Source organism: Salmo salar, chromosome 21 (assembly GCF_965601325.2).
Source record: "Salmo salar chromosome 21, fSalSal1, whole genome shotgun sequence".
Classification (NCBI taxonomy): domain Eukaryota; kingdom Metazoa; phylum Chordata; class Actinopteri; order Salmoniformes; family Salmonidae; genus Salmo; species Salmo salar.
The window spans coordinates 1,074,923-1,092,162 of record NC_138311.1 but is presented as its reverse complement, the minus strand read 5'-3'; the positions used below and the strand labels follow the sequence as shown (position 1 = coordinate 1,092,162).

Here is a 17,240-nt window from a genome sequence, read left to right as displayed (position 1 = left end):
GAGAGAACAGGTACAGAGAGCTTCTGGGAAAGACACACGGGTAACTGTAGAGGGCGATGGGACAGTACAGAGACCCCAAAGTTGAAAGAAGGGAACGTGTTGATGAAGGTGCTGCTATAGCAGAAGCTATATATTCAAGCACACACTGAGGATGTGCAGGAACCTCCAGACAATCCAAAACGCTACCCGGAACGAAGGCACCATCCACCAGACAGACTGGACTGAAACAAACAAACAAACAAACAAACAGAAGCAAAACATATGACTGTTCAAGTTCAAATCAAAGATGCAAAATAACTACAAGTTCTAGGAAATGTTTCTGTTGTGGTTTGGTAAAAGTAACTGATTGTATAAGAGAATGAATGTTATGTTCTGTTAATTACTGATGTCCCCTTTAAGAACGGAGCACCCTTGGTCATGCGCAGAGCTAGTCTGTTATTCTTGTACTAACTAGCTTTAGTAAATATGAAGCTCCAGTTCACTTCCTTGCATTTGGAGTATTTCCTATTATATTAATTAATAATAAGAGCTAAGACACCTCAACTGATAAAAATTATATTAGCTAGCTAGCTAGATTGAAACTGCTGGGGGAAAGCAAGCTAACTTAACCTAACTCACACCATCAGTAGCTAGCTATGTGGACTGTAGCAAGGTTTCTAGAATATAACAACTATATACAGTACCAGTCATCAGTAGCTAGCTATGTGGATTGTAGGAAGGTTTCTAGAATATAACAACAATATACAGTACCAGTCATCAGTAGCTAGCTATGTGGACTGTAGCAAGGTTTCTAGAATATAACAACGATATACAGTACCAGTCATCAGTAGCTAGCTATGTGGACTGTAGCAAGGTTTCTAGAATATAACAACGATATACAGTACCAGTCATCAGTAGCTAGCTATGTGGACTGTAGCAAGGTTTCGAGAATATAACAACAATATACAGTACCAGTCAAAAGGTTGGACACACCTACTCATTCAAGGGTTTTTCTTTATTTTTACATCGTAAAATAATACCGAAGACATCAAAACTATGAAATAACATATGGAATCACGTAGTAACAAAAAAAAGTGTTAAACAAATCTAAATGTATTTTATATTTGAGATTCTTCAAAGTAGCCACCCTTTGCTTTGATGACAGCTTTGCACACTCTCGGCATTCTCTCAAACTGCTTCATGAGGAATTATTTTCCAATAGTCTTGAAGGAGTTCCAACATATGCTGAGCACTTGTTGGATGCTTTTCCTTCACTTTTCAGTCCAACTCATCCCAAACCATCTCAATCTGATGCAGCACTCCATCACTCTCCTCCTTGGTTAAATAGCCCTTACACAGTCTCACAAAGACGCAGCGGTTGGAACCAAAACTCTCAAATTTCAGACCAAAGGACAGATTTCCACCGGTTTAATGTCCATTGCTCGTGTTTCTTGGCTCAAACAAATCTCTTCTTCATTTGTGTCCTTTAGTAGCAAATCGACCGTGAAGGCCTGATTCAAGCAGTCTCATCTGAATAGTTGATGTTGAGATGTGTTTGTTACTTGAACTATGTGAAGCATTTATTTGGGCTGCAATTTCTGAGGCTGGTAACTCTACTGAACTTTTTCCCTGCAGCAGAGTTAACTCTGGGTCTTCCTTTCCTGTGGCAGTCCTCATAAGTGCCAGTTTCATCATAGCGCTTGATGGTTTTTGCGACTGAACTTGAAGAAGCCTTTAAAGTTCTTGAAATTCTCCGGATTGACTGACCTTCATGTCTTAAAGTAATGAAGGACTGTCATTTATCTTTGCTTATTTGAGCTGTTATTGACATAATATGAACTTGGTCATTTACCAAATAGGGCTATCTTCTGTATACCACCCCTATTTATTTTTTGACATATCACATTGATACATACACTGAGAGTACAAAACATTAAGAACACTGCTCTTTTCATGACAGACTGATCAGGTTAAAGCTATGATCCCTTATTGATGTCACTTGTTAAATCCACTTCGATCAATGTAGATGAAGGGGAGGGGACAGGTTAAAGGATTTTAAAGTCATGAGACAATTGAGACATGGATAACGTATGTGTGCCATTCAGAGGGTGAATGGGCAAGACAAAAGATTTAAGTGCCTTTGAACAGGGTATGGTTGTAGGTGCCAGGTGCACCGGTTTGTGTCAAGAACTGCAATGCTGCCGGGCTTTTCCATGCTGAACAGTTTCCCGTGGCATCAAGAACAGTTCACCACCCAAAGGACATCCAGCCAAATTGACAACTGTGGGAAGCATTTGCATCACCATGGGCCAGCATCCTTGTGGAGTCCATGCCCTGACAAATTAAGGCTGATCTGAGGGGAAAAGGGGGTGGTGCAACTCAATATTAGGAAGGTGTTCCTAATGTTTGGTATACTCAGTGTATATGTACTAATTATTGTTGTTTGGGGGGTGGGGGCGGGGGTACAATTATACATGGCATTTAAACCAACTCATTGACTAGATTTCAGTTGATTTGGTATCAAATACTTAAACACTGCACAGTTACCCTTATCTCAGAGATCTGAACTGTGGATTATAGTATTGTCATGACTCTCGCTCCTAGGTGAGGATCAAAGATGGCTCCAATGAGCGTACGCTAACTCCCACAGTACTGATCCAGTATTGACGGAAGTCCCGCCTTCGCGGGAATTCCATGTGGTTTCAGCCCCAGGGATAAGTGACCCTGGTGGTGAATGTATACTCACATTTCAACTACTGGTTACACTTATGATATCCAGTCAATCTCAACTGATTGGATATCGGTGTGTCATTTAATTTATGAGATATTTTTTACATTTTCACATTAACCTGAAAGCATTGCTGCATCCAGGTTAATTAAAGTTTATTTCCCAGATAGCCTATACAGGTATGATTGATCATTAACGTTGATTAATCATTTAAATTTGCTTTTGCAAATTCATTCACATTCAACATTACTGATCCAGTATTGATGGTCCATTAACGTCTTAAAATAGATTAAAATCTGTTTTTTTTAAGCTTCCAATGAATCAAACTTTGGAAAAAATAAAAATGATAATATGCAAGCTAGAAATAGAGACAAATGCTCTCCAAAATCAACCATCAGGCGCAGGCCTTGTAAAGGTTCTCTCCAGTTTAGCCCTGATGTATCACCATCAGATATTAGTATCGGTCCAGTACCGCAGCACTCAGAAGCACGAGCAAGAAATGGCTGATATGAAGGGACAGGGGAAAGAAACGAGCAACTAATGGCGAAAGCAGGAAAGGTAAACATTCTGCCAGCCGAGGAACAACGTTTGAAAACTGAACAAATAATAGCAATTGAAAACTTGACAATGAACGAGCAAACTCTTCAACAAAATCGTTTTCAACAGGAACAACTCAATTTAGCCAATACTAAATACAATGTAGTCCACTACAAACTAGATAAATCTGTTGAGTTATCTACAAACCGGAGCGCACAATTTGATAACACGCATGCAGTTTTGATGAACGTTACTCAAAGCTATAATGTTCTAGTCGTAATGCTGCAGGCCAAAGACAATCAGTTAATGAACACAATAACTAAGTTGGATGACAAATCAGCAGAACTCATTGAAGTCGCTGACCAAATGAATGATGACAGAACTCATGTGATGAAGATGGAAATATTGATTTCTACACACAATAACTAAGTTGGATGAGAAATCAGCAGAACTCATTGAAGTCGCTGACCAAATGAATGATGACAGAACTCATGTGATGAAGATGGAAATATTGATTTCTACGCAAGCGGAGGAAATCTCTTCACTAAATCTCTCGCGCCGTACTCAAGACCTCTACCTACAAACCATGACAGATAAGTATGAGGCCGAACCAAGCAAGTGTAACACTCATATGTCTAAAATCAGTACTCTAAGCGCCCAAGTGGACTATGCTACCCTTAAGTACAATCTGGAGGAATTCCAGAACGGTCACACGCTACAGCGTGTCTACCCAACTAAACAACCAGAGCTCTGTACTCAAAGGAGTGAAGACGAAAGAAGGTTTCAGACTTTGCCTCTCTCACGTGTCCCTCAGTCTTCTCCCCTTGGCCATTCGGCACAGAGTAATATGGTGCCTCTTCCCCGACAAAGCTTGGATTCTCCACTTGGGGTTTTGGCCGCCATTTCCCCACAGGATGAAGCCAACCTTAACCTCCCGCTTGGCACGGAACGCCTTGACAAACTCGTCAAAACCTTCCGCACCTTTGACCCCGTTCCAGGTAAGCCAAACGACACAGACGTTCCTAGCAGACACAGAGGACGCATTGGATGGCTACTCGAACGGGTTCTACGGGTTCTGACAGGCTTTACCTGTTAAAGCGAATGTCGAATAGAAACGTGACAAGGTTAATTTGTCTACAACAGCAACATGTGCAAAACGACTATGCTAAACTTGTCACAGCTTTGAAAATAGAATTCAGTGGTTCTGCGACTCGCACACAGCACAGCCCCTTGGCTAACACTGTCAAACAAGCTCGAAATGAACACCCACAAGCTTACTATAACAGGCTTCGTTCAGCTTGCTTTGGCCTACTCACTGAAACAGGAATGGAAGAGCTGTTACCATTCAAACAAATGTTTCTGTCGAACATATATCCCAACTTCGTTACCTACTTGGGCCTTACAGCCGACGTTGGCTTGCCAATCTTACAACTCAGAGCTTGCAAGCACAGATTTTGAGGCATCAAAAGTACGTAATGCTAAGAGCCCTGACATCTCGGTTTTGAAGTTTGACCAGGAGCACTAACTCCAGTTAGAGGGTACATTATCAGGTATTGAAGCGTTGAGAGATGACGCACAACAATGGATTCTAACACCCACCGCGGTCAAAATAATTAAAGTATGTCGCCATCGAAACGACTACCGCTACAACCGACCTAATCGCCATGTACCTGCACCCAACCCACACAAACTGTCAGAGCACAAGGGTACAATGATGATCAAAATGTAGACCAATGTTCTCAGGAAGTTCTACTATGTGGAGAACTAAAGCGAGAAAAACTTGAGAAAAGGGAAAAAGATAAGTCACTAGGACTAAACGTGGAATTGCCAGACAACAGGTCCGCTGGAATTAACACCCTTAACAAGGACGTTAACAATCAAATTACTCCCGCTCTCACTCGAGACCCTATCTAGGGCCCACTCGATCAAGAAACAGGTCCACAGGCTTTGTCTATAGACTCTGATACAAAGGTGGTGAAGAAAAAGGTCAAACACTTCGCAAGAGCCAATTCCACTCGAAACCCGATAAGTCAATCTGTTTTCACCATGAACACAAATGACATCACGTCATTGCAAACAACCACTCCACTTTGAGGGAAATATGCCCACAAAAAGCAACTCAGAAGCCATACCTGGAAACAGTCAGGGAGTACTGCTTAACCTGTGATGTGCTAATTGATTTGGGCTCGACAATGTTGCTCATCTCTCAATGATCTCGAAAGGGCTTGAAAGCCAGCTAAACGTTGGTTAAAAGTTGAATGATGCGACACTACACTTCGAGGTTTCACTCAGACTACCTCGCCTCTCACATTGAGATCCATGCTAAAACTACACTCCCAGGACGTATCGCTTGTTCACCCTGTGTATGTTACCAACCTTGAATCTGAACCCCTGCTACTTGGAGCAAAGTTGTTTTGTTTACTCCCACTGATGGATTGGAAAACCAACCAAGTACGGTCACAGGTCACAGTGCCGTCTCCACTGACCACAATGTCTTCTCCTAACACTAGTTGCAACACAGTCATCCACGAGGGGTATCTGTCGACAGCACCCCCTGAGGAAAAAACATTTTGAAACCTCTTGGCGCAAAATCCGACCCAAGGAGATATTACGATATCTCGTCACACTCAATCAGCAAACCTGATTGACCATTAATTTCATGATTTCGAGCAAGCAGGGTCTGTGAAGGAGCAACTTCCCTCCTCCTTGGAGTCGTGCAATACTGTATCTGAGACAGGATAAGTTTGTCTTTCGGACACTTCCGCAAGCACTGCGGTCGTCTCAGCAATAAAAGCGTCGACGGGCAGAGTGTACTCTGCCTCCGATACATTTTCCGCTTTGTGGGGGACTGACTATGGGTCGAGACTATGTACAACACTGTACGAGGCCGCCAAAGCAGAAAACAAATCCAGTTGTAAACTTCCCCATGAGAACAGAGAGGAGCGGACAGGCCCCTCGACAGGGATAACCTTAGAACACACCTAAGGTATCACTGAGGTGTACCACACTGGTCATAAAGGAAGTCCAGTGGACGTCCACCTCTAAAACAAATGGTAACAATAATCATTCCTTGCCAAGTGTAGTTTCAACTACAATGCAACTAGTAAAATGCTCTAATCATGTGTTCCGGTAGGATAACATTTCAGCATAAAATCAGTAGGATAACTGGTCCCCTTGAGTACCAGTACCAATTCCAGCACAGTCAGTCCAGCCACAATCAGTAAGAAGGTTAGAGACCAAACAAGTCAAATTGCTATTGATAACAGCGACAGAAGAGTCAGTAGCCACTCAGATTGCAACACGTGGAAGGAAATCTCCAAAACACTCTTCTGAGGGTTAACACACATGCCACTAATAAATACAACCCTTCATTCAGGAGGAAAGTTATTAGAAGTCATGAACCATGATCACACCGCGTATGACTGGTTCAGTGCTATAGAGAACTTCCGTCATGAAGTTAGCTCCTCCGTGGAAACATAGCTATGAAATACAGTCCTCCCATCTCCTGGCTAGCTGAAGAGGTCCATCAGCCACTCCTTGGGCTACAATACCTATTTTGCCAATTTGCCTGGACCCCTTTTATTGACGATACGGAGCCCCGCCGATCCATCAAGACTTGACTACCGACGTATTCCGCCCGAGGGTGTTTCTCAACAGGCTCCTCCGTCGCGACGTCCCCAGAATGCCCATCTGCTAGCCCCGGCCCGCTAGCTGTCTGAATCGCCATGTCTCCAGCATGCCAAACTACTCACTGGGCCCAATGATCACTCGGCTACGCATGCCTCTCCCTAATGTCAATATGCCTTGTCCATTGCTGTTTTGGTTAGTGATTGACTTATTTCACTGCAGAGCCTTCAGCCCTGCTCAATATGCCTCAGCTAAACATCTTGCCCCACCTCCCATACGAGGTGACCTCGCCTGGTTTAATTGATGTCTCTACAGACTAGAGGTCGACCGATTATGATTTTTCAACGCCGATACGATTTATTGGAGGACCAAAAAAAGCCAATAACGATTAATCGGACAATTTTATTTTTTTTTATGTATTTTTAATAATGACAATTACAACAATACTGAATGAACACGTAACTTAATATAATACATCAATAAAATCAATTTAGCCTCAAATAATGAAACATGTTCAATTTGGTTTAAATAATGCAAAAACAAAGTGTTGGAGAAGAAAGTAAAAGTGCCATGTAAAAAAGCTAACATTTAAGTTCCTTGCTCAGAACATGAGAACATATGAAAGCTGGTGGTTCCTTTTAACATGAGTCTTCAATATTCCCAGGTAAGAAGTTTTAGGTTGTAGTTATTATAGGAATTATAGGACTATTTCTCTCTATACCATTTGTATTTCATATACCTTTGACTATTGCATGTTCTTATAGGCACTTTAGTATTGCCAGTGTAACAGTATAGCTTCCCTCCCTCTCCTCGCCCCTACCTGGGCTCGAACCAGGAACACATCGACAACAGCCACCCTCGAACATCATTACCCACAAAAGGGGAACAACTACTTCAAGGTCTCAGAGCGAGTGACGTCACCAATTGAAATGCTTTTAGCGCGCACCCCGCTAACTAGCTAGCCATTTCACATCGGTTACACAAGCCTAATCTCTGGAGTTAATAGGCTTGAAGTCATAAACAGCTCAATGCTTGAAGCACAGCAAAGAGCTGCTGGCAAACGCACAAAAGTGCTGTTTGAATGAATGCTTACGAGACTGCTGCTGCCTACCACCGCTCAGTCAGACTGCTCTATCAAATCATAGACTTAATTATAACATAATAACACACAGAAATACGAGCCTTAGGTCATTAATATGGTCAAATCCAGAAACTGTCATTAAAAAAAATAAACGTTTATTATTTCAGTGAAATACGGAACCGTTCCTTATTTAATCTAACGGGTGGCAACCCTAAGTCTAAATATTGCACAACCTTCAATGTTATGTCATAATTATGTACAATTCTGGCAAATTAATTACGGTCTTTGTTAGGAATAAATGGTCTTCACACAGTTCGCAACGAGCCAGGCGGCCCAAACTGCTGCATATACCCTGACAGCTTGCACGGAATGCAAGAGAAGTGACACGATTTCCCTAGTTAAAAGAAATTCATGTTAGCGGGCAATATTAACTAAATATGCAGGTTTAAATATATATACATGTGTATTGATTTTAAAGAAAGGCATTGATGTTTATGGTTAGGAACACATTGGTGCAACGACAGTTAGCGCCCTAAGCTACACACCACGAATTAGGAACACACTAGATAGGACAGACAATGCCATGAAAGGGTCATTTTGCCAAGATCGTGGACGTGCAGTTGAAATCGGAAATTTACATACACCTTAGCCAAGTACATTTAAACTCAGTTTTTCACAAATCCTGACATTTTATCCTAGTAAAAGTTCCCTCTCTTAGGTCAGTTAAAATAAAGTGGTGATCCTAAGAATGTGAAATGTCAGAATAATAGTAGAGAGAATGATTTATTTCAGCTTTTATATCTTTCATCATATTACCAGTGGGTCAGAAGTTTACATACACTATTAGTATTTGGTAGCATTGCCATTCAATTGTTTAACTTGGGTCAAACGTTTCAGGTAGCCTTCCACAAGCTTCCCACAATAAGTTGGGTGAATTTTGGCCCATTCCTCCTGACAGAGCTGGTGTAACTGAGTCAGGTTTGTAGGCCTCCTTGCTCGCACACACTTTTTCAGTTCTGATGACAAATGTTCTATAGGAATGAGGTCAGGGCTTTGTGATGGCCACTCCAATACCTTGACTTTGTTGTCCTTAAGCCATTATTCCACAACTTTGGAAGTATGCTTGGGGTCATTATCCATTTGGAAGACCCATTTGAGACCAAGCTTTAAATTCCTGACTGATGTCTTGAAATGATGCTTCTATATATCAACATAATTTTACTTCCTCATGAAGCCATCTATTTTGTGAAGTGCACCAGTCTCTCCTGCAGCAAAGCACCCCACAACATGATGATGTCACCCCCGTGCTTCAAGGTTGGGATGGTATTCTTCGGCTTGCAAGCCTCCCCCTTTTTCCTCCAAACATAACTATGGTCATTATGGCCAAACGGTTCTATTTTTGTTTCATCAGACCAGAGGACATTTCTCCAAAAAGTATGATCTTTGTCCCTATGTGCAGTTGCAAATCACAGTCTGGCCTTTTTTATGGTGGTTTTGGAGCAGTGGTTTCTTCCTTGCTGAGCGGCCTTTCAGGTTCTGTTGATACAGAACTCGTTTTACTGTGGATATAGATACTTTTGTACTCGTTTCCTCCATCATCTTCACAGGGTCCTTTGCTCTTGTTCTGGGATTGATTCGCACCAAAGTACACTGCTCAAAAAAATAAAGGGAACACTTAAACAACACAATGTAACTCCAAGTCAATCACACTTCTGTGAAATCAAACTGTCCACTTAGGAAGCAACACTGATTGACAATAAACTTCACATGCTGTTGTGCAAATGGAATAGACAACAGGTGGAAATTATAGGCAATTAGCAAGACACCCCCAATAAAGGACCACTTCTCAGTTCCTATGCTTCCTGGCTGATGTTTTGGTCACTTTTGAATGCTGGCGGTGCTTTCACTCTAGTGGTAGCATGAGACGGAGTCTACAACCCACACAAGTGGCTCAGGTAGTGCAGCTCATCCAGGATGGCACATCAATGCAAGCTGTGGCAAGAAGGTTTGCTGTGTCTGTCAGCGTAGTGTCCAGAGCATGGAGGTGCTACCAGGAGACGTGGAGGAGGCCGTAGGAGGGCAACAACCCAGCAGCAGGACCGCTACCTCCGCCTTTGTGCATGGAGGAGCAGGAGGAGCACTGCCAGAGCCCTGCAAAATGACCTCCAGCAGGCCAGAAATGTGCATGTGTCTGCTCAAACGGTCAGAAACAGACTCCATGAGGGTGCTATGAGGGCCCGACGTCCACAGGTGGGGGTTGTGCTTACAGCCCAACACCGTGCAGGACGTTTGGCATTTGCCATAGAACACCAAGATTGGCAAATTCGCCACTGGCGCCCTGTGCTCTTCACAGATGAAAGCAGGTTCACACTGAGCACATGTGACAGACGTGACAGAGTCTGGAGACGCCATGGAGAACGTTCTGCTGCCTGCAACATCCTCCAGCATGACCGGTTTGGCGGTGGGTCAGTCATGGTGTGGGGTGGCATTTCTTTGGGGGCCGCACAGCCCTCCATGTGCTCGCCAGAGGTAGCCTGACTGCCATTAGGTACCGAGATGAGATTCTCAGACCCCTTGTGAGACCATATGCTGGTGCGGTTGGCCCTGGGTTCCTCCTAATGCAAGACAATGCTAGACCTCATGTGGCTGGAGTGTGTCAGCAGTTCCTGCAAGAGGAAGGCATTGATGCTATGGACTGGCCCGCCCGTTCCCCAGACCTGAATCCAATTGAGCACATCTGTGATCATGTCTCGCTCCATCCACCAACGCCACGTTGCACCCCAGACTGTCCAGGAGTTGGCGGATGCTTTAGTCCAGGTCTGGGAGGAGATCCCTCAGGAGACCATCCGCCACCTCATCAGGAGCATGCCCAGGCGTTGTAGGGAGGTCATACAGGCACGTGGAGGCCACACACACTAATGAGCCTCATTTTCACTTGTTTTACATCAAAGTTGGATCAGCCTGTAGTGTGGTTTTCCACTTCAATTTTGAGTGTGACTCCAAATCCAGACCTCCATGGGTTGATAAATTGGATTTCCATGAATTATTTTTGTGTGATTTTGTTGTCAGCACATTCAACTATGTAAAGAAAAAAGTATTTAATAAGATTATTTCATTCATTCAGATGTGTTATTTTAGTGTTCCCTTAATTTTTGGGGGGCATTCATCTCTAGGAGACAGAAAGTGTCTCCTTCCTGAGCAGTATGACAGCTGCGTGGTCCCATGGTGTTTATACTTGCGTACTATTGTTCGTACAGATGAACGTGGTACCTTCAGGCATTTGGATATTGCTCCCAAGGATGAACCAGATTTGTGGAGGTCTACAATTTTTTTTCTGTGAGGTCTAGGGTGATTTCTTTTGATTTTCCTATGATGTCAAGCAAAGAGGCACTGAGTTTGAAGGTAGGCCTTGAAATACATCCACAGGTACACCTCCAATTGACTCAAATGATGTCAATTAGACCATCAGTAGCTTCTAAAGCCATGGCATTTTCTGGAACGTTCCAAGCTGTTTAAAGGCACATTCAACTTAGTTTATGTAAACTTCTGGCCCACTGGAATTGTGATATAGTGAATTATAAGTGAAATAATCTGTAGTCTGAAACAATTGTTGGAAAAATTACTTGTGTCATGCACAAAGTAGATGTCCTAACCGACTTGCAAAAACTATAGTTTGTTAACCAGAAATTTGGGGAGTGGTTTAAAAACGAGTTTTAATGACTCCAACCTATGTGTATGTAAACTTCGACTTCAATTGTATATGGAATACAGTCCTATTAGATAATTAAGGTGTGATAACTCTGTTTTGTATACATCTTTTTTTATGCTTTCATTCCTTTTCGTTTCATTTTCTTTGACACTTATTAGGAAGTGATAGAGCCATAAAGAAGTTCCCCATACAACCATCAATTTTATGACCGGTTGTAAAATTTGTCTCTATTTTACAGCTATTTAAAGACAAGACTCTCGTTAATCTAACCACACTGTCCGATTTCAAAAAGGCTTTACAACGAAAGCAAAACATTCGATTATGTCAGCAGAGTACCAAGCCAGAAATAATCAGACACCCATTTTTCAAGCTAGCATATAATGTCACAAAAACCCAGAAGACAGCTAAATGCAGCACTAACCTTTGATGATCTTCATCAGATGACAACCCTAGGACATTATGTTATACAATACATGCATGTTTTGTTCAATCAAGTCCATATTTATATCAAAAACCAGCTTTTTACATTAGCATGTGACGTTCAGAACTAGCAAACTTCCGGCGAATTCACTAACAATTTACTAAATTACTCACGATAAACGTTCACAAAAAGCATAACAATTATTTTAAGAATTATAGATACAGAACTCCTCTATGCACTCGATATGTCCGATTTTAAAATAGCTTTTTGGTGAAAGCACATTTTGCAATATTCTAAGTACATAGCCCAGCCATCACGGGCTAGCTACTTAGACACCCGGCAAGTTTAGCACTCACCAATATCAGATTTACTATTATAAAAGTTTGATTACCTTTTGTTGTCTTCGTCAGAATGCACTCCCAGGACTGCTACTTCATTAACAAATGTTGGTTTGGTCCAAAATAATCCATCGTTATATCCGAATAGCGGCGTTTTGTTCGTGCGTCCCAGACACTATCCGAAATGGTAAATCGGGGTCGCGCGCATGGCGCATTTCATGACAAAAAAAATCTAAATATTCCATTACCGTACTTCGAAGCATGTCAACCGCTGTTTAAAATCCATTTTTTATGCCATTTTTCTCGTAAAAAAGCGATAATATTCCGACCGGGAATGTCCATTTAGCTAAACAGAGGAAAGAAAACAAAGCTTTCGGTCGACGCGGGCACGAGCCTGAGTCTCACAGTACTGTAACCAGCCACTACCCAAACGCGCTACTTTGTTTCAGCCAGAGCCTCCAAAGCCACGATTCAGCGTTTTGCCGCCTTCTGAGAACCTATGGCAGCCGTAGGAAGTGTCACAGGACAGCTAAGATCCTCACTCTTCAATAAACAGAGACAAGAAGAACGACACCTTGTCAGACAGGCCACTTCCTGCATGAAATCTTCTCAGGTTTTTGCCTGCCATATGAGTTCTGTTATACTCACAGACACCATTCAAACAGTTTTAGAAACTTTAGGGTGTTTTCTATCCAAAGCCAATAATTATATGCATATTCTAGTTACTGGGCAGGAGTAGTAACCAGATTAAATCGGGTACGTTTTTTATCCAGCCGTGTCAATACTGCCCCCTAGCCCTAACAGGTTAAGAAAATGACTAAAACTTAAATCAACTTAAGTTGATTAGGAATTAAAAAATGTTATGGTTGAGAGGGACTAGGCAAAAGTAATGGCAAATAAGTCTGGCTTTACAACCGATTGGCAAACGTACTGCAAATTGAGAAATTGTGACTAAACTGAATAAAAAGAAGAAACTACACTATGAAACAAAGATAATTGACAAAGAATGGTAGTAAAAGTCTTTGGTGCACCTTAAATGAAAATGTGGGCAAGAAGGCAAACTTTGCTTAATCATTCACTGAATCAGATTGCTCATTCGTCACAAAACCCACTTAAATTGCCAATTTCCTGAGCAAACTTAGGCATGACATGCCAGCAACAAACACTGACACTACACATCCAAGTATAACTGATTATAACAAATGATGAAAGACAAGCATTGTAATTGTGAATTCCATAAAGTGCGTTGGGATAATGTGGAAAAAAATTGTTGTCTATGAACAACGACAAGCCACCGGGAATGACAACATGGATGGAAAATGACTACGGATAATAGCGGACGATATTGCCACTCCTATTTGCCATATCCTCAATATAAGCCTACTATAAAGTGTGTGCCCTCAGGCCTGGAGGGAAGCAAAAGTAATTCTGCTACCCAAGAATAGCAGACCAATCGGCCTGTTACCAAATCTGGTAAAAAAATGGTGTTTGACCAGATACAATACTATTCTACAATAAACAAATTGACAACGCTTATAGGGAAGAAAAACAAGCACGGCACTGACACAAATAACTGATGATTGGCTGAGACAAATTGATGATTAAACGATTGTGGGAGCTGTTTTGTTAGACTTCAGTGCGGCTTTTGACATTATCGATTATAGTCTGCTGATGGAAAAACGTATGTGTTATGGCTTTACACCCCCTGCTATATTGTGGAGAAAGTTACCTGTCTAACAGTTCTTTAATGGAAGCGTCTCAAACATAATCTAGGTAGCGTCAGGAATTCCCCAGGGCAGCTGTCTAGGCCCCTTACTTTTTTCAATCTTTACCAATGACATGCCACTGACTTTGAGTAAAGTCAGTGTGTCTATGTATGCGGATGACTCAACACTATACACATAAGCTACTACAGAGACTGAAATGACTGCAACACTCAAATAGACATCGGGCCAATGCCAACGTTTTTAGCTAATATCGGCCGATTCCGACATGCTCACTGATATATCGTGCACTCAATCACAATGTTGCACTCAATCACACCAATACATGCAATGCAGATATTAAAAAACAAACATTTAAGTTTAAATGTTACAACAACCTAGCTATGTTTTTGTTAATTGGTGTAATTTAATACTGTTTGATTAGGGTCGCATATTATGCACATCTGCAAGCATAGTAGCAAAAGCTGGACAAATATTAGTTATATATTTTGTTTTAAAATGCTTTATACAGCAACTACGTACATAATTGGACATTAATAAAGGGGCATATTATTTTTTTATAAAACAATGGCCAGTTTCGTCTGAGTTTTATGTTTGTTTAAAAAAAAAGTGCATACAAGGCTGTCTGGTGTGCAAATTCGATTTGTTGTTTTAATATGGCCCGTGCGCTGATTAAGTTTGACACCCCTGACCTAGTCCTTGCCGATGACAAGCATACCCAAAACATGATGTAGTCACCACCATGCTTCAAAATATGAAGAGAGGTACTCAGTGATGTGTTGTTTTAATATGGCCCGTGCGCTGATTAAGTTTGACACCCCTGACCTAGTCCTTGCCGATGACAAGCATACACAAAACATGATGTAGTCACCACCATGCTTCAAAATATGAGTGGTACTCAGTGATGTGTTGTGTTTGCCCCAAACATAACACTTTCTATTCAGGACATAAAGTTAATTTCTTTGCCACATTTTTTTCAGATTTACTTTGCCACATTTTTTTCAGATTTACTTTAGTGCCTTATTGCAAACAGGATGCATTTTTATTCTGTACAGGCTTCCTTCTTTTCACTCTGTCATTTAGGTTAGTATTCTGGAGTAACTACAATGTTGATGATCCATCCTCAGTTTTCTATCACAGCCATTAAACTCTAACAGTTTTAAAGTCACCATTGGCCTCATGGTGAAATCCATGAGTGGTTTCCTTTCTCTCTGGATGCCTGTATCTTTGTAGTGACTGGGTATATTGATACATCATCCAAAGAGTAACTAATAACTTCCCCATGCTCAAAGGGATATTCAATGTCTGCTTTTCTTATTTTTACCCATCTACCAATAGGTGCCCTCCTTGGCGAGGCATTGGAAAACCTTATTGGTCTTTGTGGTTTAATCTGTGTTTGAAATTCTCTGCTCAACTCTGGGACCTTACAGATAATTGTGCTAAGCACTATTATTGCACATAGAGTGATTGCATGTACTTATGTGACTTTTTAGGCATATTTTTACTCCTGAACTTATTTGGGCTTGCCATAACAAAGGGGTTGAATAGTAATTGACTGAAGACTTTTCAGATTAACATTTTTAATTACATTTGTCAATATTTCTAAAAAAATAATTCCCCTTGACATTATGGGGTATTGTGTGTAGGCCAGTGACAAAATCTGAATTTAATCAATTTTAAATTAAGGCTGTAACAAAAGGTAGAAAAAGTAAAAGGGTTGTAAATACTTCCTGAAGGCACTGTACATATCCCAACCAGAAGCCATGGATTACAAGCAACATCCACACCGAGCTAAAGGCTAGAGCTGCCGCTTTCAAGGACCGGGACACTAATCCGGAGGCTTACAAAAAATCCCGCTACGCCCTCCGTCAAACCATCAAAAAGGCAAATCGTCAATACAGGACTAAGATCAAATCCGACAACACCGGCTCCGACACTTGTCGGATGTGACAGTGCATGCAAACTATCACAGATTAAAGGGAAACACAGCCGTGAGCTGTCCTGTGACGCGAGCATACCAGACGAGCTACACTGAACAAAAATATAAATGCATCATGTAAATTGTTGGTCCTGTGTGTCATGAGGTGAAATAAAACATTCCAGAAACATTCCATATGCACAAAAAGCTTATTTCGCTCATGTTGGTGCACAAATTTGTTTTCATCCCTGTTAGTGAGCATTTCTCCATTGCCAAGATAATCCATCCACCTGACAGGTGTGGCATATCAAGAAGATGATTAAAACAGCATGATCATTACACAGGTTCACCTTGTGCTGGGGACAATAAAAGGCCACTCTAAAAAGTACAGTTTTGTCACACAACACAATTCCACAGATGTCTCAAGTTGAGGGAGCGTGCAATTGGCATGCTGACTGCAGGAATTTCCACCACACCTGTGGCCAGAGAATTTAATGTTAATTCAAGCTAATCGGCGTGCTCGTCATCTTCACCAGGGTCTTGACCTGACTGCAGTTCGGAGTCGTAGCCAACTTCAGTTGGAAAATCACTTTAGATGGCCACTGGCACACTGGAGAAGTGTGCTCTTCACAGATGAATCTCGGTTTCAACTGAAACGGGCAGATAGCAGACGTGTGGGTGAGCGGTTTACTGATGTCAACATTGTAAACAAAGTCTAGGGACTCCAGCAATCTCCCTTGTACCATATATAGTGAAGTGTCCAGAAGAGAAATTTACTTTTTCTGAGCCAGAGCAATTCACACATCAACATCTTTGAAAATGCCAATAAACACAAAGCTCTAACGGAAATGCGAGTAGTTTACTGTCATTCCAGGTGCTGAAGTTGGCTTGCTAGCTAGGAAGTGAAATTAACTTTACTCAGCCTAGATAGTCACCACTCGTGAGAACAGACGACTAGACATTTTGCATAACAGAATTAATGACTGGTTGCGTCTGTGGCAACATGACTAAAAGAACCTGATTTTTTCCAGACTATTTCCTCTAGCAGAAGAATGAAAGTGTGAAATTACTTATCAAAATAATGGTTTTAGTAACATTTGAACTGAGTGTCGAGCCATGTGTCTGTGTTCGTTTAAGAAATTAAGCATAAGAGGCAGTGCACCAAAAATATATAGTAA

At 41.6% G+C, this 17,240-nt stretch overlaps 1 protein-coding gene across 1 annotated transcript in view; it reads right to left on the bottom strand.

Moving 5' to 3' along the window:
• Positions 1–17,240, bottom strand: part of mycbp2 (MYC binding protein 2) — a 386,518-nt gene that overhangs the window by 246,944 nt on the left and 122,334 nt on the right. The window lies entirely within an intron of this gene.